Consider the following 21,327-nt stretch of genomic DNA (forward strand, 5'->3'; position numbering starts at 1 on the left):
TATGTTGGTTTAACAGATATTTCAACATTAGTTTATATCAACAGACTCTCTGAAACTAATATATCTGAAGCTTTACAGGAACAAAAACACACTAGGATATCAAAGATATTTCACAATGGAATAAAAGTTTAAGATAAAGGTCATTACAGAACTGGTATGCACTGATTTGCCTTTACCATTTGCACAAACATGTCCAACTATAAACAGAGGAGGATGATAGAAGCTGAATAGAAGCTGTAGCTGAAACCAGTTAGAGGTCAGGGAATCTAATTCATATTTTTTGCAATTTTTTTTTTGTTTTGCTTGTAGGATCTTTGCATCATTTCTGCTGCTGTTGTTTCAAATCAGTGCTTCACGCTTAAGTGGACTACTAGCAGCGTGTTCTCCACTGTCGTCTGGGAAATAGGAGTAACCCATGACAAGGCAGGCATTTTCAGTAGAAGACATGAATGCCTTAACTGAGCTGTGATGCATGAAACTCGGCTCCAAGTGTATCTATATTTCATCCCTATATTTCTTAGTATATAAACTCTCTAACACATTTTGAGTCAGAGCCAAAATAGTCAGATTAAAAAACCCTAACAACTTATTGAGACATCAAAAACAAAAACCAGACTTTTCTTAATGAAATATATGTTTGAATGCTCAAAAAAAGAGCACATTCTGCTATGCCTGCATGTTTCTTGCACTTTTGATATGGGTGTAATTAAGTTGTGCATATCCTGAGGAGCTGCTAGAGAATTAGAGACTAATCTATAACTCTTACAAGTTGTCATAGTTCCTCTGAATTTGACAGTTTACACAAGCTGAGGAACTGTTCTGTGTGTTTAATAAAAACCACACTGTTGTTTAATTACAGGGAAGTTCATAAGAAGTCTCCCCAGCTCAATGAAAAGGTGGCACTTTCAGCAATAGTCATTATTTGTTCTTTTAAACGTTATAAACTGAAGTGTCAAAAGCCATCTTTTTTTCAATAAAGACCATAAAGGTGTCTTTAGCTGAAAGAGTGTTATATGCATTGTAGTCAACTTAATTTTGAAGCATGGCCTTCATGCTGCAATGTAGGTTTTGAGAGGAGAGGTAGGGAATACCTATTAAACTGTCATTAGAGCACTGTAATAACAGGTGAGAAAACTGGGGGCAGTCAGAGAAAAGAAAAGCTCGACATAACAGTGACAGAACATCAATCCAAATATTTCAGTGAAATTTTTCAAATTGTCTAGAAGAGTGAACCAGGAAGATACCATATCTTTTACATATTAATTCTGGAAAGTTTTTGCTTGCTCTGTATCATGTTTCTAAGCACAGAACTGCAGGAACTGTGGTTTTCTACCTCAATGTGCTGTGAAGTTAAATACATTAAAAATACATATGCAGACATTGTAGTGATAGTATAGTACTTAGAATAGATAACTATGAGCATTAGATTCTGGATTTAAGCATCTATAGAAGGATGCTGAATTTTCAGCAGTTGCCTTTACGGTAAATGCAGATGCCCCTTTAATAAAAAAAAAAATCTGATTCAAAGTCATGCTAACTTACACAATGCACAACCCCACAGTTATAAAACAAAAAAGTCACATTCCAGAAAGGTAATACTAGTTTTGGGCAAAGTACTGGTAGGTTTCATCTATAACTTTTGAACTACTGAGATAGGACAGCTAGGCAGTTGCAATTGCCTCCATATACAGGGGGGAAATAAATCATACAAGCATTAACTAATACAGAATTTCCACCAACTAACGCAAAATTTTCTGCAGGTAAGATCCAGAAAAACACACATCCTGTGGCAAGGATTTCAGCATAAATGTGGTACTTCATTAATATGGTGGTTTATTATTAGATTTTCCTTTCTTTTACTGTTTCTCTCCATGCATTCTTCATTTCTGTTTGCCCTGTTTTCTTTCTTGTATGTTTTTCCCTAAAGCAGAGCATGAGAATAATATCTAGAATGCCCTTCCAATCATGATAACTCAAGTGCATTTGCGTTCAGGCAAGAAGAGTTCAATTCTCATACTACCCAAATGAGAGAGAAATGTACGGTCTTTTTCCCAAGGGTTGGTGTGCTGTTTTGTTACATAAAGAGAGTTGAAGCAATTCTGCCAACTGATTTCCACGCATTTCTAATAAGGGCAGACCTTGGCATAGTAAGTCGCCTGATCCTCTACTTAAAATGAATCGCTAACAAAGCAAACAGATATTGAGGCAGCATGAATCAACAGCCATGCTTTTTCATGTTGAATTCATCCAGCATGGCACGCTCATAAGTCAAGGATTTAAGTTCAAAGAGCGCCTTTAGCATCTGAATTAACATACACTCTCAACAGTATGTGTAACCACTTGGCCGCTGGCCTGCCCCAGGAACATTTGCAGCAGCAGCTTCAAAGGGGCAGACTGCTGCTCCTGCCACATCTGGAGGCAGCCAAGAGCCATCCTGCAGCACACCCACAGCCTGCAGCCAAACCATTCCATTTACAGGGATGTCTCCAGTACTTCAAGTACAGCTAGGACTCAAGTATATGAGCAGAAAGAGGAACAAATCAACCAGACTTTTTTTTTTTTTCCCTTTTTTTTTTTTTGTTTTGTTTTGTTTTTGTTTTGTTTTTTGTTTTTACACCACCCAGTTACTAAAAGGAAGCTCTTGCATTTTTTGTGGTTTTGGAGCAATTGCATAGAAGTCTTCCCTATGTTGGGAAGAGACTATCTCACTTGATTTGGAGGTTTTAGTTTACAGCCTAACTTAAGATCTGATGTTCACACAGGATGCAAGGAGGCACCCACTCACCACACAAGTTAGAGTGGGAACCCCACACCCACCCTTCACAACAGTCTTTGGAAAACAAAACCCAAATCCAGAGCCAGCCATAGGTGTAAGGCATTTTTAAATGACCCCCAGTGAGTGCTTTGTAATTAGAAACTGCTGGAAATGACAAAGACTTACTCTGAATTTTAATTTTCCCTCAGTTTCTAATTTAGCCAGAAGGAATAAATTAGTCCCCAGTTAGGAATATCTACCATCTTTGAAACTTGGATATTCACAGAGAGCAAATAGCTCTTCATGTAGAAGGTCCCAGCTGAAGGATGGAAATGGTAAACTGCATGGAACACCATTTATTTACACTATTTTGGAAACACGAAAGGTTGAGCTGACCCTCCTATGATTCAAATCTGAGTTTACAGCGTCATTCATCATCTCAGAATGGGTTTGTTCCAGTCTCCTTGAACAAAACTATTTTCTCCTCACATTTGCTGCACAGAATTGGCTGAATTTCAATTCCAAGGTGTATCGTACAAAGAACAGTTTTGGAGTGAAAGGTGTCAAGCTGGCAAAAATTGAAAATTAGATTGGTATAAAATCTAATTTTTTTAATATAGAAAGTGTTTACTTTTTCCTCTGTAATATAATTTAAAGACGCATAGCAAACATGTTTCTTGGCTATGGAGGTAGGTTTCATCTCTAGCTGAATGAGATACAGGATTTTAATAAGAAATTATGCAACAAATAGTTGGAAGGTGTTGCATACAGTAGAAAAATGCTTTGCACCTCTGAGCACTGCATGTTTGCTGCTATCCATCCAGAGGTGGTGACAGGGAGATCATTAGTAACCAACTTGGTGGGCAGTCTTTGCTTAATTTTAGTCATACATTAAAAAAATGCCTTTTGTTGTACCAGGTGATCTTATCAGTGACCTGACAAGAGTAGGAACCAAGAAGTCTTCCAGTGTTGGGATTTTCTTGAGACTCCTTTAACATCTGAGGATGGTGAGGGGAGCTGGGGCTTAAGCATTTTCCTGCTGGAAAATGACTCTTTCAACTTTTCCTTTTTCCCAGGCTTTCAGTTGTGGGTTCCAGGTGTAAAATCAGAAGCTGCAAGTGGCATTTTCCTCCCGCATTTTGGGCGGGCGGGCGGGCAGGAGGGGAGGTGGTCCAACTGCACAATGACAGATTATGCAAATCCTCCTGGAGCATCTAATCAATCACAGCAGTGGGAGAGGAATGCGGCTCATCTCCGAATTAGCCTCTGTCGCCGCGTCCTCGCGTGAAGCATCCCCCCTCGGTTGGAATGACATCAGAGCAGCTCCGAGTCCTTGAAAGTCTGGGGGTTGATTAGCTGGAGGAATTGGCCGCCTCTGCCAATCACCACCCTGCAAAGCCGCCTCAATACTCTTGTAGATATGAGGGAGAGGGAGGCTGACTACAGCGAACAGGAGGCACAGCAGCAGCACCGGCAGTAGTAACGGGAGCAGCTGGTATTCGGGTGATTAAATAGTTCTCGCAGCCTTTTTGCTGTAGCCTGGCTGCTCCCCGGTGTAATCCCCATGTCCAAGAAGGAAGCTGCATTTTTAACAGTGTGCTGAACAGAGGTTTGATTCATTCCAGCTGGCTGCTTGTTTTGAAAAGGACAGTCTGTCTATAAATGAGATGTGACTGTGCCGGTAGAGTTCAGTTACTGGGGCTGGAGCAAGAGGAACCTTCCCAGGATGCTGCTCAGACAACTGCTATCAATTGAAAACTCTCCCTAGTTTACCTGGAGCCATGTGAAGAGATTCGAATAGCAGATGTCTCTTTCCGGCACACTAGGAAGAGAAATTCTTCTCTAGGTAAGCTATTGTTCAGCTTCTGCACATATTGCTGTGTTAACCTATACTTCTGGGTATATATTTGTATGACTATATAGACAGTGCCTGTACTCGGAAACAAGAAAACAGTTCCTGAGCCGGTATAAATATCCACACGGTGTGTAAAACGGTTTGGCTAGAACCTAATTATGTATAGCAAGTACTTCAGAGAGCTGTCTAGAGCCTGGCATTCAAAGAATATTTGAAAGTTTGAGATAGTCTTTGCCATGTTTGCATGCAAGTGCCCTCAATGTAAACGGATGCACACCCTCCGAGGGGAAACAGTTGTCTGACTAAATATATGAAAGACTGCAGAAGTTAGAGCATGGAAAGTTATGTAAGAAAAAAGAAAAAGGTTGAAATTCTTTAGTCTACTTCATGCATTTTGCTTTTATCTGCTACCATCTAATGAAGTTAAGTAAAACTAGTGTATTAAAATAACAACGTGAAAGCTTTCCATGGATGTATAGTAAACATGCACTATTTAAAGTAAGAGTAATTGTCCTGTGAGGAAGACAAGATCTGCAGATCTGATCTTTTCCAGCAGTTTGATATCCAAACAACATCCGTCAGCAACATTTTTTTTAAAAAGCAGCATGATCGTTTATAGTCTGGAAACAAAGATCATTTCAGGTAGTAAGAAGCAAACTGAAGAAATCAGTGTTTGCTCTTCAGATCACTACAGAGACAGAGCACAGCAGCAGCCCAGTGTTTTTATCTTACAGCTAACACCCTGGCTCCAAGTCACTGCTGCTGGGAATAAACACTCAAAGCAAAATTTTTAGAGGTGAATAAGTCTCTTCCTACGAGCACTACACTAATGTAACAACACATACATACAAAACACACACTCATTAAAGTTTCCTTTTCCCCAGGAAATTTACCATACCATTTTTCACTAACTTCTGCAGCTCTTAATTACGCTGATTGGATCTTCCTTTCCTGTGAATAAATGCTGCAGAATCTGGCCTACCCCATGTATCAGGTTATTCTGTATTTTCTACCTCTCAGTGTTATCAGAACAAAAGATAAAAATAAGTAATTTTTACCATGTTTCTTCTGTAGTTTTAAATTATGATCCTCCTGCTCTAAGATGTTCAGCTTGTGGAATAATAGCAGAATCTCCTTGTTCATAAAGTTTAAGTAGTTGGCAGTGCTGCCAGGTGCTTCCCTGTCTTGCCCCATCATGTCCGTGTACTTTCATCGTGCACATTTTACCATCAGACAAGCTGCACTGTCTGACTTGCTTTCCGAAATGGTGCTCTAAAGGGAGGGAGGAAATGCCAAGTCGCATTTAACTAAGGAAATCCTTGGCTTCCAGTTTTCTTCAGAACCTTATCAATTCAAATAATAAGATCTGCTCAATTAGATTAGATGTTCCTAATGGCATTGCTCTGTGCAGAAGTTTGTGTATTGGTTTTTGTGCCATTTCCTCAGAACATGACCATTTTTTTGATACATAATAAATGCCTAATGTCTGAAAGCCCCAGAAATCAAAGCAGGAGTATCTTAATGTCTTGTTGACACCACTTTTCTGTGAGGCTGGAAAAATGCTCCTCTAACTTTCATTTTATTGGAGTAAATCAAATCCAAAGGGTTAGGTTTAAGCACAGAGCAGGATGCTTGAGTGACTGATGACTTATACACATTTCAGTCTGAAGACCCTGTTAACTCATATTATTAAGTTCTGGAAGTCCTATTAAAACTTTATGGACGTTTAGAGGTTGTGCTATCTGCTATATTGCTCTTTGCAATGGCACTGATCAAACTCAGCTGATGTGGCAGCATGCAAGGAATCATGAGCTTCTCTAGACTTCAACTATCATTCAGGAAGAGTGGGAGAAAAATATGCTAGTAGTAAAGATATAGATATATATTTGAGGTTTACAGTACAGGAATTATCTTGGAGTTATAATGAGATACTTTAAGGAAAACATGGCCCCATACTGCAAACCTAGGGCAACACTGATCAAAGAAAATGCTGATGAGTTACTAGTAGTTGTGGCTGAGTTTTCAGTTAGATGAATTAAAAATTATATTTAACCATAATGTCACCAGAAAAAGATTTGGTTTTATTTTTATTTTTCTACAGGCAGTAAGGGAAAGAGTATCATGATCGCTTACCAAAAAAAAAAAAAAGATAATTTCTGTTCCAAATCTGATTTAACTCACAAGCAATTTTGATTTGACTGCTTCTGTGACCATAGGGCTGGCTGAGCTTCAGCTGTGTGTATACACCGTTTGCTTCCATCAAGTGTTTGCTTTGCAAAGCTTTCATAATGCTTCAGCTTCTCAGGTGCATTCAGGAAACTGCTTTCCATACCTGCAAAATGGGCTTTTCTGAACAAAGCAAACCCTGGGCTAAGGGCAGCAAAACATTTCAAGCTGAGGCCTAGGTGGCTAAAGGAAAAGATAACTCAGAATTGTGCAGAAAGCTGCAATTTCCCCAGCCTGTGGCATCATTTCAGGAACAGGGCATTGAGCTTAAGATGAGCCAAGGGCTCTCCACACTTTGCAAGGTGAGTGGTGCCTGGGTTTGAAACCATTTACAAGGATTAAGCGTAGCAGATCCCTTATTCTCAGGCCTAAGAGGGAGTTGAGGACCATTAGAGCAGGTTGAGGGACTAGACTATGGGAGAAAGAGGGTCTCTGTGCTGAAAATGCTTGGAGCACTAAGTTAGTGTCCTGTCTCACATTTTGAGAAAGGCTGAAGAATGCCCATATCACAGCAACAAGTCTACTTCTCCTATTGAGATGTTAAAGCAATGCCCCTCAGGAAGTGTAAGCCACCCAAAAGAGTACTAGATACAAACACAGAATTTATTTTCCATCTGTATCAACATTTAAATTAGAAAAATTGTTTGAGCTATAAAAAAAATCATGTGCTGGGAGAAAATTAAAACCATGCACATCAATCCAAAACATTTATTACATCTACTGTCAGTAATAATTACAATGAAATCACAGATTCTTCTGAAATTAACAGTTGCTATAGAAAACTAATAATATTTTATCTAAACAGTAATGCCACCAGAATCACATGGCAACAGCACAACAGTGTAGAAACCATGTCAGTATTTGATGAAGAAAACACATTGGTACCAGAAGTCATGGATTGTGATGAGATGATTTAGACTCAATTCTGAAAAGAGCAGAGAAGTATTTAAACCTTTTTTTCCTTCCCTCTGGCTACAGGAAGGGTCACAACTGTTTCTCCCAAGTGCAGGCAAGTGGAGCAAATTAATCCTCCCTCCTCTGCTGCAAGGATGGGTTTAGCAGAGCCAGAACAAATACAGAAGTAGAAGCCAGGGCAAGGTGGGCTTCTTTCAGGAGAAAAGCAGCAAAAAGAAAGGGGTTCTCTCTTCTTCCTTGGAAGCTGATGAAATAAGAATTGTACTTGGCTTACTTAGCTTGGCCAAGGATAAAAACCTGCTGAATCTCTGGGTTGCCTTTCACATCCTAGGGAAGTCTTTGTTTTCCCTGCTTCATGTCACATAGAGGCTACCATGGAAGTTTCTTGCCTCGTCCAAACATGCTAAGACAGGGTATTCTATAGCACATCCCCAAAACAGACAGTATAATGCAGACAGCAATTTAAAATCTGTGCACATGTATCTGCTGATGCATTTGTCCCAGACCACGGTATAGCTACAGTTACAGGATGCATGCTTTGGCACCCAAGGCTGCTGTTGCAGAATTCTGGCTAGAAAAATCTTGAAACTTCAGAGTTAGTCCTTGTGCAGCCACGGGATGAGGGGACCATCTGCTGTCCTGTCACAGACCACAAGAGCACTGAAAAATGCACACATAGCTAATGCTCTGGGCTGATGCATCTACAGCTATAGTTTTACTAATAGCTAAGTCTTAATCTCCCATACATATATATATCATTATCAGAGACACACAGCAGACAGAGTAATGTGAACGGGCTCTTCCCTGAGCAGAGCTGTGTGCAAAACTTATCCTCCTGAAGGACTATCCACAGCTACTTATTTCAACCCACACTCTGCCAGGCTTCCACTGAAAGGATTGCATTTAGCTTTTAGTGTATAAATAAGTGTTCTGATAAATAATTAATACTAGCTGCTGGCCATAAAAGAGGCGACTGTTTGGAAAGTTAAAACAGTCTGTCATGAAATATGCACCCACCTCTGTGTTCTCGTTTCAGGGGATGTTTTATCCAACATCCTTTCCTTTTGCATGGGACCATATTTTGCGAGGAGGAGGCCAGAGCTTGAGTTCAAAGAATACCCTGAGGCTCTGGAATTATTCTCTCTCACCAGGATATTTATCACCCCCTGAACCACCAGGGGGAAGGCCAGGTGGTCAATGATTAACAGATAAATTTTTGGAAATGAGAGGAAAATGCAGTAGTGTCTGTATCTGGGTAAAATACAGAAATTACACTTACGGGTCACTCTTGATTTTAAAGCTCTCATGGCCTTTTTTTTGTGGATTTTTTTGTTTGTTTTTTTTTTAAATTTAAACAAAGGCAGGGCCACCTGCCTTGATACTTTTGCCGGACTACCTGCACTCTACCTAAATAGCTGATATAATAGAGTAGGGCATTTTTATTCATTGCTAGTCAGTAGACTGTATTTGTTGTGCCATTTTAAATGGTTTCACTATTCTACCCTCATGCAATCGCACTGCTGAGGGTGGAAACATGCAGACACACGAAGTGTGCCGTCCCTTCCAGCACAGGGCACTGTACAAATTAGTAACTACTATTAGCAACTGAGGTCCAGGTTTGTTTTGAATTGATAGAGCAACCATTCCACCTTCTTAAGGTCTGTCTCATTAATAACAGAAAAGCAGCAGTTCTGGAACAAATATGGGCTGGGCAATGAGTGGATTGAGAGCAGCCCTTCAGAGAAGGACTTGGGAGTGTTTCTTGATGACAAGCTCAACATGACCCAGCAATGTGCACTCCCAGCCCTGAAAGCCAACTGTATCCTGGGCTACATCAAGAGAAGTGTGACCAGTGTTCGAGGGAGGGGATTCTCCACCCCTACTCAGCTTTTGTGCAAACCCATCTGCAGTGCTGTGTCCAGCTCTGGGGCCCCCAACACACTAAGGACATGGACCTGCTTGAGTGAGTCCAGAGGAGGCCACGAACATGATCAGGGGTCTGAAGCACTTCCCTTATGAGGACAGGCTGAGAGAGTTGGGGTTGTTCAGCCTGGAGAGAAGGCTCTGGGGTGACCTTAGAGTGTCCTCCCAGTATTTAAAGGGTCCTTGCAGGGAAGATGGGGAGGGACTTTTTATCAGGGAGTGTAGGGATGGGACAAGGGATAACGGTTTTAAACTGAAAGAGGGCAGATTTAGATTAGCAATAAGGAATAAATTCTTTACTGTGAATGTGGTGAGACACTGGCACAGGTTGTCCAGAAGCTGTGGCTGCCCCCTCCCTGGCAGTGTTCCAGGCTGGGTTGGACAGGGCTTTGAGCAACCTGGTCTAGTGGAAGGTGTCCCTGCCTGTGGCAGGGGCGTTGGAACCAGAGGATCTTTAAGGTTCCTTCCAACCCAAACCATTCTAAGGATTCTATGATAAATTCGTCTTCTAACACAACTTCAATTGAGTTTTATTTCCTTATAATTTACTATTTCTAAATTACCTGTAGGAGTGCATGTTACTATCATTTTAACTGAAAAATCACAATTAATGATCAAGAGATCTCTGTGATATGTATTGTCTGCATGACAAGCAAAGCAAGCAGTGCATGCCTCAAAACACCTGACACTCCCACAATCCCCTAAAATTAACTTCATCAGCTTCGAAGCAAGCTCAACATGCCATCATGAATTAGTGGAAGTCATTTTGCATATTCAGTTTTTTAACTGAAGTACCTCTGAAAAGTCTTTCTCCTACATGGAGAACATTTACATTCAGGCAGAAAATTAAATATCTGTGTATATATTCTCTGAACCAGAACTTTATCAATTACAGTGTATCATTGTGTCCACTAATGAGACATAAATTTTTTGGCTTGTGAGGCCTTCCATAAACCAGAAAGCCAGGCTGGATTTCCTCTTCCAAGAAAAAACTGGGATATGCATATTGGAAAACAGAGTATAGTTGTACACCCAGTCCGCAGGAGAGAATAGGAATGTAAAGAAACAACCATTCCAGCCTGGTGCAGGGTCAGTATTTTCAGAAAGATTTTGACAACTAGTTGGATACTTTTTTATTCCACACTCCCCTTTCAAAAATCAGTTAATGCCTCAATAGTTCAATAAGCAGAGTTTTTTTTCATGAAAACAACAGGTTAATCAAAGCCTTGCTATTCTATCACATAGCTCTAATGGTATTAGTTCTAGTTCCAGTCTCTGAGCTTAGCGTGACTCAACAAAAAAAAATCTCTTGAATTCCCAAGTAGGACCCTTATCCTGCTCATGGCATTTCTAAATTGAAATTTATCTAGACAAAACAAAGAATAGATCTTTTGAAAGGAAGCATTTGTTTATATTTTGAACCAAACGAAAAACAGTATCTATAGGTCACAGATGACACACCAGAAATCTCAAAAGAGATCTTTCACTTGACTGACAAAGTGGCTTCTCTCAGAGAAACCCCATAAAACAGTAGCAGACAAACACAAAAAAATGTAACCAGTGTATGAAGAATAAGAAAAAAAGAATCAAGCACTGCAAATACATTTGACTGCACATGAAAGTATGAATTTTGCACTGGCTTTCTTAAATGCACCATTTGCAGTATCTATGCTACATACTTTTAACCAAACATGAATCCTCTTAGAATGTTTTACAGCTAATGCCCATGTAAAGGTAGAAAAGGGTCTCTGTGTTCCCACAACACAGAGAGGAAAAACTGAAGTACTGGAAAAAAAAAAAAATCAGTGGTCTCCAGAGAACAATACATTAGTGTTGGTGACAGCAAGAGACAGAACTCAAAGTTTCAACTCCCTGCCTTATCTTCTCACCCCTAGGCATTTTTTTTCTTGACAGGCAAACAATAATTTCAAGAAAAAAAAAAAAGTTGAATTTGTATTAATACATCTTCCATAAAATTTCATTGGACTATCTTGTCTGCTTGGCGGTGTCTGAAATACTTAAATACATTCAAGTAAGATATAATCTGCTGGGTAATAGTATTTTTAGTACATATTGAAGTTTCTCTGTCTAGATTAATTTTACTGACAATAGTAATATGTGCAGCCATAATGGTTCCCACAAAAAACTAATCTGCCCAGTTTTAAAGAACTGGTAATAAGACCCAGAATTTTCTGAAGAACTGCCTGGAACCTGGTCTAGGACTAAGACTCTATCTTAAGCAATTTAAATATATATGAAAGACAGGAGAAATATGATAAACTTAACTTCCTGCCCCTAAACTGTCGTGTAATAAAGCCGGGATAAATGCAAGTATTTTATAAGCAAGGGGGAAGTGACTGTTTGCATTTTCCTCTTCAGAACACTGCTGTTTGGAAGTACAAGAAGCACACATACCCAACAAAAAAGAAGAGACATGTGGAGGGTCACCCTGTCTTCATTCACTCTGCTTGCCTTACTTTGCTTGAAAGCCATTACCACTATTTGCTGGCCAAGACCTGTCAGGTTGTCACCAGTGCTGAATGGCTTAGGTGATGCTCTAGTCCACACACCTGCTCTGATCAGAACTTGCTGGGACCACACTCACTCATGATGTATTCTACCCATTTTTCTACCAAATCCTCACAATAACAACAAAACCCTTCAGCTAACAAGGATGAAGATGGGCAGAGAGAACTCCAGTAGAATTTACTTAAAGAATATAGGGAAGCTGTTATGAGACTTAATGTACCCAGAGTTTGAAAACGTCTCTGACTGTCTGGAATCTGGCTTGAGTAAACTCAGAATAAACCTCTGTTTAAATTTCATGTGGTAAACATGCTGCTTTAAGGATTTAGGCCCAAAGTGTTTGTTGTCTGGGTTTAAATAGACTTCCTTTGCAGTAGTAATAGATCATTACTGTGTGACAGCAGTAGTGTCTCTGAAATAAGTTAGTGGCCTTCTTTTAAATCCTAGCACAGATGTGACCACATCAGCCTTTCTCACAACTAGTCCCTAAGACAAGGTACAGACACCACGAAACGTTATCTTGTGAAATATATTGTCATTGATATAAAGGTTGATACATTACCTTGTATGGCTGCAAACATTTTTAGGTCCCATTAAAGCAGTAGGAGAAAAGAAAGTGCAAGAAACTATTAACTACTAAAAAAGGTATAAAGTCCAAAGAGTTCAGCTTCTAATAAGCTATACCAGAGCCTGTGACTATGTCCTGTAGGTAAAGGGCCTCTTCATTATAAAAGGATCTTTTAAACTGTTTTGTGTAAGAAGCCTCCAAAAAGTGAAGTTTCAATAGCTATCCAGAAAACCTGTAATCCTTGGTAAATTTTCAAAATAGATACATAAAATATGCAGTTATGTAGATGCCAATATAACTATAAAAAGATTTCTTTTTTGTCTTAGCTTTTTTTATACGACCAAACAGGGTATACAGAGTTTGACTATTGCATTGATTGACTTTAAGACATTCTAGTTAGGCACCCATTATATTGCAAAAATGTTAAATCTCAACTGAATTCACAACACAAATCATTCTATCGAAACTGGATAGCTAATCGGCAGACTTATAAAAGTAGAAAACAGTAACAGAATAGATGGACTGTAATAAAACATCTGATATAGCATCTCCCAAAAGTTTTATTTGAAAAGTTAAATTAATTCAAATTGGCTTCCATTGAAGCATTAAACTATCAATTGAAAAGTGATGAAGAGACATTAACCATGCAAGATCACAAGATTTGCTGCATCAAGTCAGAGGGAATGTTTTTCAGGCTGCCTCAGGAAAACATGTGAAGCCTGCTTTTACTCACTGGTTTTACTGAAAAAAACTTGGGCAATCCTAGGATGTTCATTACAACTCCACTCTCCATTAATCCCACTGGGAAAGACAAGCATCACCTCTAAGGACTCGATCCTGTAGGTCACACAACTTTGTACCATATCTGCTGGTTTTAGCCACAGCTTTCTGCCGTGATATTTTGGCTCTGTGATCATGTAAGCTTCTGACATTCAGATCACCTCTCAAAAATGTTCTTTTCACCCTTGGTAGTTCAGTTACTTTTCTACAGATGTCATGAAAGTTGTAAAAACACCTATCTTTCAAAGAGCAAGTGGCTACTGCTTCCACTTCAGCCATGGGTGTGCCAGATGACCTTGGAAAGTAAGGCCTATACTCCCAAATAACGCAGATTAGCTTTTTTGAATTTTTGGTGACTTACTGGTGAAAAGCCATAGTTCCTATTACCATCACTCAAGCAAGATGGATACATTTATTGGAAATAGTATTGAGAAGATAATGTGGGGGTTTTTTTCAAATTTTAAGTCTGGCCACAAAGCTACCATGTTTTGCCTGATGACATCAAAATATCATGTATATATTGAAAAGTGACGTATTTTGATATCACTACACAACATTTTTGCAACATATGGAGCTGCACAGAAGGTGTATGCGGTCATTAACACCTACCCATTGCAATGGTGACTGGAGCCACTCTGTCAAGAAACAAGAAATATATATATATATATATATATATATGGGTTGTCTCATCATGCATGGTCCTCCTGAGACTATACTTAAATTATTACCGATTTCTAGGAGTTTGCACATCTAACACTCAAGAAAAATCAGCAGTCTGATTTCTGAGGAAGTACTACTACTTATATTCAAAACCTCTGACGTGTTAGAGACTGATAAATTGTAACAATTTGGGGGAAATGTCACTGAAACATCATGAGTCGGATGTTTGTGTGCATTTCTGGGTGGTTGAAATGACTGGGGGATTGCTAGAAGTTAATGGGTCAGAAGTGTTGGGGCTGAACATCAGGCAGCATTCACCAGAAGTGTGGTCTGGTTAAGTCTTGGAGTAAATTTCTGCTGGAAGTTAAGCAACGTGAAAGGTTACATATGGGCTGGAGAATCAAAGGAGGCAACAATTCTGTGAGGGAGGATTGGTAAGAAAGAACAATACCTTCCTTATACTCTCATTAGTTCACATTTGTAAAAGCATCCCACTGATTCACATAGAATATCTTGGGGGGGGGGGGGGGGGGGGGGGGAAGGGGGCGTGTCTCATTAGGTGAGGTTATAGTTACTTGTGTAAAAGCATCAATAAGGAAAAAAACCACTTGGTGAGTCAGCAACTTAAGATCACATGAATTAATGAGAACAAAATGTCTGCTTACATGCTGTTATGACAGTAGATCTATCATATGTGTTCAAGAACATGGGGTTTGTGGCAGTCAGTGGTGGCTATCTGCACACTTTTGGAAGTGTTAAAGGAATACATGATAATTATTACAAGGTTTTCTCTAACCACAATCCCCCTACTCAGTCCAAAGATGATTAAAACACTGAAAATAAAGAAAACCACCCCATTAGTATGCTTCAAACCACACTTGACAATACTACCCATGATAAAAACGGGTCAACTTTGGTGGTCCTGGAGGGAGACAAACCATTAACCTTGCATTAATTGTCTGCAGCATTCAGATGTTATGACTTTATCAAGAGTGAAGAGTTTAGATTTCCTAAGTACCTTTAAAGCGTGGTTCTCAACTCTCCTATATACACAGTAAGAGGTGGGGAGGGGGGAGTGCATATGCATACACGTGTGAGAATATGTCTATGTGTAAAACCTATCTCCAAACATGCCTTTAGCCACCTTTCCAGCAGGAGGCCTTTTTTCTTCAAAGGTCCAAGTTCTGAAATCATCTGGAAAAGTTTAAAGCCAAAGAAAGCTAGAAGTCCAAAGGATCAAATAGCTAGCTTCCAAGTATTGTTTCATTCAAAAGATCGTGTCAGCTTTCACTGAGCACACAAGTTGAAGCATTTCAAACACTTTTCTTTATATTCATCGATTATCAACTTTGACTTCTGCCATCATTTAGCTTTCTGGAATTACACAAGATTATATGTGCACTACAGACTGATCAAATTGCTGAAAGTACTGAAAAAAATGGTGTTTTAACTTACAGATGATTATGCATTGGAAACAAACAAAAGATGTGAAAGTGATGAGCAGCTTCTCCACTCAACATATGAGAGAGTTAAACGAAGTTAGAAGACCCGCAACAGCTTTTACCAGCTCAGAAGCTGTCCTTATCCTAGGTAAAAGGATTTTCTAAAACCTTATGGTAAGCTATGAGCAGCTGGCATCAACATCCCTCATGCACAAGGCAATATTTATAAACACAAAACACATTGTGACTTTCTTAAGCTTGAAAAAAGAAAGTTACTTTCAAGAAGCACACAACTTTCATGAGTTTAGTAAAAAAGTCTCTTGGAAAATTTTTTGGGGAAAAAAACGCTGTTTTTTCCTCTGCAGTGAAAAGAAACCCTGAACTTTTGCTAATGGTCAACAGGAGTAATTTTTCACTCAAATCAGTTTTCTTGTTTCTGTATTGAATGAACAGTCATATGGAAGGAGTAGAAAGTAGGCATCATGGATCATTGGGCTGCTAATAAATGACAGAAGTCCTACAAGCTTAGAAAAGAAGGAAAAAGAGGAAAGAGTTTACATTAATTTTTTAGCCTAAAGGGAACTTTTATATAGAAAATAAAGCCATTCTGACTTCTGATTTATGCTGGAATAAGATGAGAGGAAAGCTCTGGCCTGCCTCCAGATGAATTACCTATAGAGCGTTCCATACGGTCTTGCACTCTGGTATAGACAGGAGACTAGAAACAATCGTCTTGCAGTGATACTACCAGTGTCCTGCTCCTCTACTCAGCACCGTGACCAGTGACACACTCTTAACCTGCTGCAGGTGGGACATCTGTTAGCTCCATCCACAGGGTGGATAAACACAACTGTTTGCTTAACAGCACTATCTGCTTTCCACAAACTGAACTAGATCAGAGGTGCTTTGCTTCCCTGCAAGGCAAGGCAAGGAAAGGAGCAGAGCTTAAAGCAGACCTGTGAGGGAGGGTTCACCAGGCCCTTCCTTGGGTCAAACACTTGCCACAGGCCTCCTCCAAGGCAGGGACAGACTGCTCACTTACCATTTATTCCTCCTCATGGATGATGGTAGGCAGCAACTCTCACTCTTAATGGGGTTTTCTCTATTTACTGAGGCAATAACTTCATTATTTCTGCTATCGCTCATTAGCAATTAACAGCTACCTTTGCAATATGTAACTACATTCTGCAATGTCTGTATTCCCCCCCACTGATTAGTTGCGCCTAATTTGGTCAAGATGCTTGTTAAATCACTAAACCCTGTGAGAAGGTCTACATATAGTAACTGGACCATGAGAGAATCAGCTTTAATTCCTGATGCAATGTTAACACATGGTCTTAATAAGAGGCTCTTTCTCTTCAGTATTGTGCTATCGGTTTTAAATTGTTGAGTCCTAATCTCTCAATCAATCATCTTCAAAATCAGTATGCTTTAATCATCAATCAAATGCATTTTTATGGGAAAGCAGGAAGTATTGTTGAGCAAGGAGGCAGCAATTTTTAAAGCTCTGTTTTTCTTTGCCTGCCTGAATTAAAGAAAAATTATAGTTCCTGCAGACAGCTATGGCATCACAACAGAGTTATACTGCAGAGTTCTGCACTTTCTGGGAAAAGGCCTCATGTCTAGGAAGTCAGCTAAATGCACGATTGAAGAGCTACTGAAGAACCAACTTTAGATGAATGTAATCTTGATTCCTTGACACAATGTACCCAGCTTTGGGCTTTACCCCTGAAGAATCAATGAATGCTGACTAGTAACCGAGGAACACAGGACCTCAAACACCAGTTTCTAAAATGAAACTGCATTAGTAATGCTAATTATGAAGTATGGCCTGTTTTCATGTTTTTCAAATTAATATAGCGGAGAAATACTGCAAAGATGTTTGAATTTCTGAGCGAATATAAAGCTGTTGAACTTTAAGGAGGAAGTTTCAAAGGCACAAATGGCACTTAACTTCCAATTATGCCTTGGAAAATGTCCCACTAATGGCTAATATAGCTGATTTATTTTCATAAACTTTAATTACTTCACACTATTTTTTTTTACTGAACAATATAATCACTTCAATAGAGAACTTCAAACACAATGTGCAAACTAAAAAGATCTTCTCCAGTGCCAGGTTTCCATATACAAGTTTCAATTCCTTATCAGTTCTAATATTTAGACATCTAGACAAGTTTGAATACTTTTACTTGTTATAACATCTGCATACAACAGATGTACTAGTTTATATTAAATCTGATTGCTAATATTTTAGCTGGAAGAGATTTTACCGATGTCATGTGGATCAAATAATTTGGGGTGAAGACCATATTTTTGTTTTGGCTAGTATAAAGTCAGGGGCTTCTCATAATTGTAGTAATATAAGAAATAGTAGCAGCAAAGATCTAGCTCATTGCAATACCAGTACTTGGGAGATCCAGCAGGACAGACAGTGAGGAAAAAATGTGTAATTTTAGGTCTCCTTGCATGCTATTCCCTTGTGCTCTAGGTGTAGGCTGAGACATTTGATAAGTATTCAGTGTGATTTAGTGGCAGATTTTTTAGAGTAGAAGTCGTGTTTTATATTTATTTTTGAACAGAAGAGTCTTAATTAAGGTCTTTTACCTGCCCTGAGGATTTCCAAGACTCTTCTGGAAAGAGCCTGCCTGCAGGCAGGGTTGTCTGCTCTGAGTCGAGGTGAGAGCAGGTACTGTCTGCTAAAAAGAAAGAAGATATTGCCCTCTAGTGCTGAAAGCAAGCAGAGAATGCAGAGTCCAAGAGGGGTCTTAAATTATTGTTTTCAAGGTACCTGTCTGTCTCATGCTAACAAAACTAAGGCTTGTTGCAGTTAGCTGTTTTGTGGGCAGACTACGCACCCAGCGAGACTGCTGTTCCCACAGAGAGCAATTCTCCTCATCCGATCAACCCTCAGAGTCAGGCTGAGCAACTCATCAACGTCACCAAAACTGGAACACAGCCTCCCAGAGGATGCTTCACTTGATCTAGTTTTATCTTTTGATAAAATCTTAATTGGAGGTGTAATAAGAAGCGAGATCCTGGAAAGCAAACAGAACTGCAGAACAAGGGAAGCACCAAAAGGGGGGTAAATACACATACAATTATCAGGATTATTTTAATTTTCAAGTGATAGCTTTGATTTCTTTTGTATTTCTTCTCTCATACATAAGGCATTGCTAAATACAAAGCATTTGTCTCATTTCTGTTCACTTCTGTCGGTGGATAAACTACCCACCTTGCTCCCCTTTTGGCCAATTGCTGTGTGACATGCAGCAGGGTCACTGATGGAGTAGCCCACAATACAGGGGTACGAATCTCCTAGCAAGCTTACAACTGAGAATGGTAAAGCAGATGAAAAACTGAACCTGACAAAGTCACAAATGGTCTCAGCAACAACTCCCTCTCTCTAAACTGTGAGAGCAGCAACAAGCCTCTCATGAGCAAGTAAAACATTAATTCACCATTACTTCAACATTCTCTTCATTTCTTGGTAAGCTCCCAAAAGCAGTGAAGTACTCTAATATTAGGAGTGGTATATGAGCCATTTAAAGCAAAATTAAAACTTCTAACTTTCATTTTTAAATTCCTGAATGAGACAATCAAGAGGTTCCTTAGAACTTCATACCACAGTTATAAAATATACTGCTAGACAAATTTCTTCAGTACTTTTCTTACAAGCATTTTCCAGTTTTAGTTGTAAAGCTTAAGATGAAGAAATAGTTTTTGGAATGAAACTGAAAAGTGTAATCTGAGTTAATGGAGGAGGACACATCAACTGACAAGTATCTGCCTGAAATGAGTGTTTCTTCCTTGCAGCTCAAAAGTTATCCATTGTTTAAGTCTCACATTATTCCAATAGGTAAACCATATAAATAATTCAGAAATATGTTCATTCTTATTTAAATCCATAGAGCAGCATGGGCTATTTATTTAATTAGTTTTAATTAGCTCTGAGTTACATGGTTTATTGTTACCAATGGTAAATTTTCGTTAATTTAGGTAGAACGACCAGGAATTGCACAAGTGCTTCAGAGCTGGCCTGGCAGTCAGATTTAAGGACCTCGTACTTCAGCCATACAGCACAGCAGGGACAGACCGAAGGCTCAGTCCTTTATCTGGAGGTGTCACGGCCCAGGGCACACACCCAGCACTCACAGAACAAATCCCTCATGGTCCTTTCCATGTTACATACCACCTCCCTTTCACAGAATCACAGAATTGTCTAAGTTGGAAAAGACCTTGAAGATCATCCAGTCCAACCATTAACCTAACACTGACAGTTCCCAACTACACCAGATCCCTCAGCGCTATGTCGACCCGACTCTTAAACACCTCCAGGGATGGGGACTCCACCACCTCCCTGGGCAGCCCATTCCAACGCCCAACAACCCTTCCTGGAAAGAAATGCTTCCTAATATCTAGTCTAAACCTTCCCTGGTGCAACTTGAGGCCATTACCTCTTGTCCTATCACTTGTCACTTGGTTAAAGAGGCTCATCCCCAGCTCTCTGCACCCTCCTTTCAGGGAGCTGTAGAGGGCGATGAGGTCTCCCCTCAGCCTCCTCTTCTCCAGACTAAACACCCCCAGTTCCCTCAGCCGCTCCCCGTACGACCTGTGCTCCAGACGCTGCACCAGCTCCGTTGCCCTTCTCTGGACACGCTCGAGTCATTCAATGTCCTTTCTGTAGTGAGGGGCCCAAAACTGAACACAGGAATTGAGGGGTGGCCTCACCAGTGCCGAGTACAGGGGTCAGATCCCTTCCCTGTCCCTGCTGGCCACACTATTGCTGACACAAGCCAGGATGCCACTGGCCTTCTTGGCCACCCGGGCACACTGCTGGCTCCTGTTCAGCCGGCTGTCAATCAACACCCCCAGGTCCCTCTCTGACTGGCAGCTCTCCAGCCACTCCTCCCCAAGCCTGTAGCGCTGCTGGGGGTTGTTGTGGCCCAAGGGCAGCCCCCGGCATTTGGCCTTATTGAAACTCCTCCAGTTGGCCTCAGCCCATGGCTCCAGCCTGTCCAGGTCTCTCTGCAGAGCCTCCCTACCCTCGAGCAGATCAACACTCCCACCCAACTTGGTGTCATCTGCAAACTGACTGAGGGTGCACTCGATGCCCTCGTCTAGATCATCAATAAAGATGTTAAACAGGAGTGGCCCCAAAACCGAGCCCTGGGGGACACCACTCGTGACCGGCCCCCAACTGGATTTAACTCCATTCACCGCAACACTTTGGACCCGGCCATCCAGACAGTTTTTTACCCAGCAAAGCGTGTGCCCATCCAAGCCATGAGTAGCCAGTTTCACCAGGAGAATGCTGTGGGAAATGGTGTCAAAGGAACATCCCCAAGGGTGGTAGATGTATGCACATCCATACCCTGCAGTTTTAGTAGCCTACTCATTCACCTGGAAAATCTATGCACAATCTTCATTATTCCAGACAGACCTTAAACAGACTGTAAAGTACTGATCACTTTAGGTACAGAATGGAAACCAGAAAGAAAAGTCTTTCCTAAAAGTTCTCTCATGTTTTTCACTTTGGTTCCATTAGTTTCCCAGTCTAACACAGAATTTATCAACCTCTAGCTACATAAGTATTTTGAAAGGGATAACATGGACCATGGCTGAATAATAACAAACATTTTCTTTGTCCTAATTTTGTCCTACACTCTTCAGTCAT

The 21,327-nt window shown here is 40.2% G+C and overlaps 1 protein-coding gene across 3 annotated transcripts in view; it reads left to right on the forward strand.

The window, feature by feature from the left end:
* Positions 1-4,036: 4,036 nt before the first annotated feature.
* Positions 4,037-21,327, forward strand: part of NDST4 (N-deacetylase and N-sulfotransferase 4) — a 108,153-nt gene continuing 90,862 nt past the window's right edge. For 2 of the 3 annotated variants that reach the window (XR_012633485.1, XM_074903909.1), the window contains exons 1-2: positions 4,037-4,601; positions 15,666-15,824. The gene's annotated coding sequence lies outside the window, so the exon portion shown is untranslated. The remainder of the gene's footprint in view (positions 4,602-15,665; positions 15,825-21,327) is intronic. The other variant, XM_074903910.1, reaches the window with a different exon arrangement.

This window comes from Athene noctua, chromosome 4 (assembly GCF_965140245.1).
Source record: "Athene noctua chromosome 4, bAthNoc1.hap1.1, whole genome shotgun sequence".
NCBI classification, from domain to species: domain Eukaryota; kingdom Metazoa; phylum Chordata; class Aves; order Strigiformes; family Strigidae; genus Athene; species Athene noctua.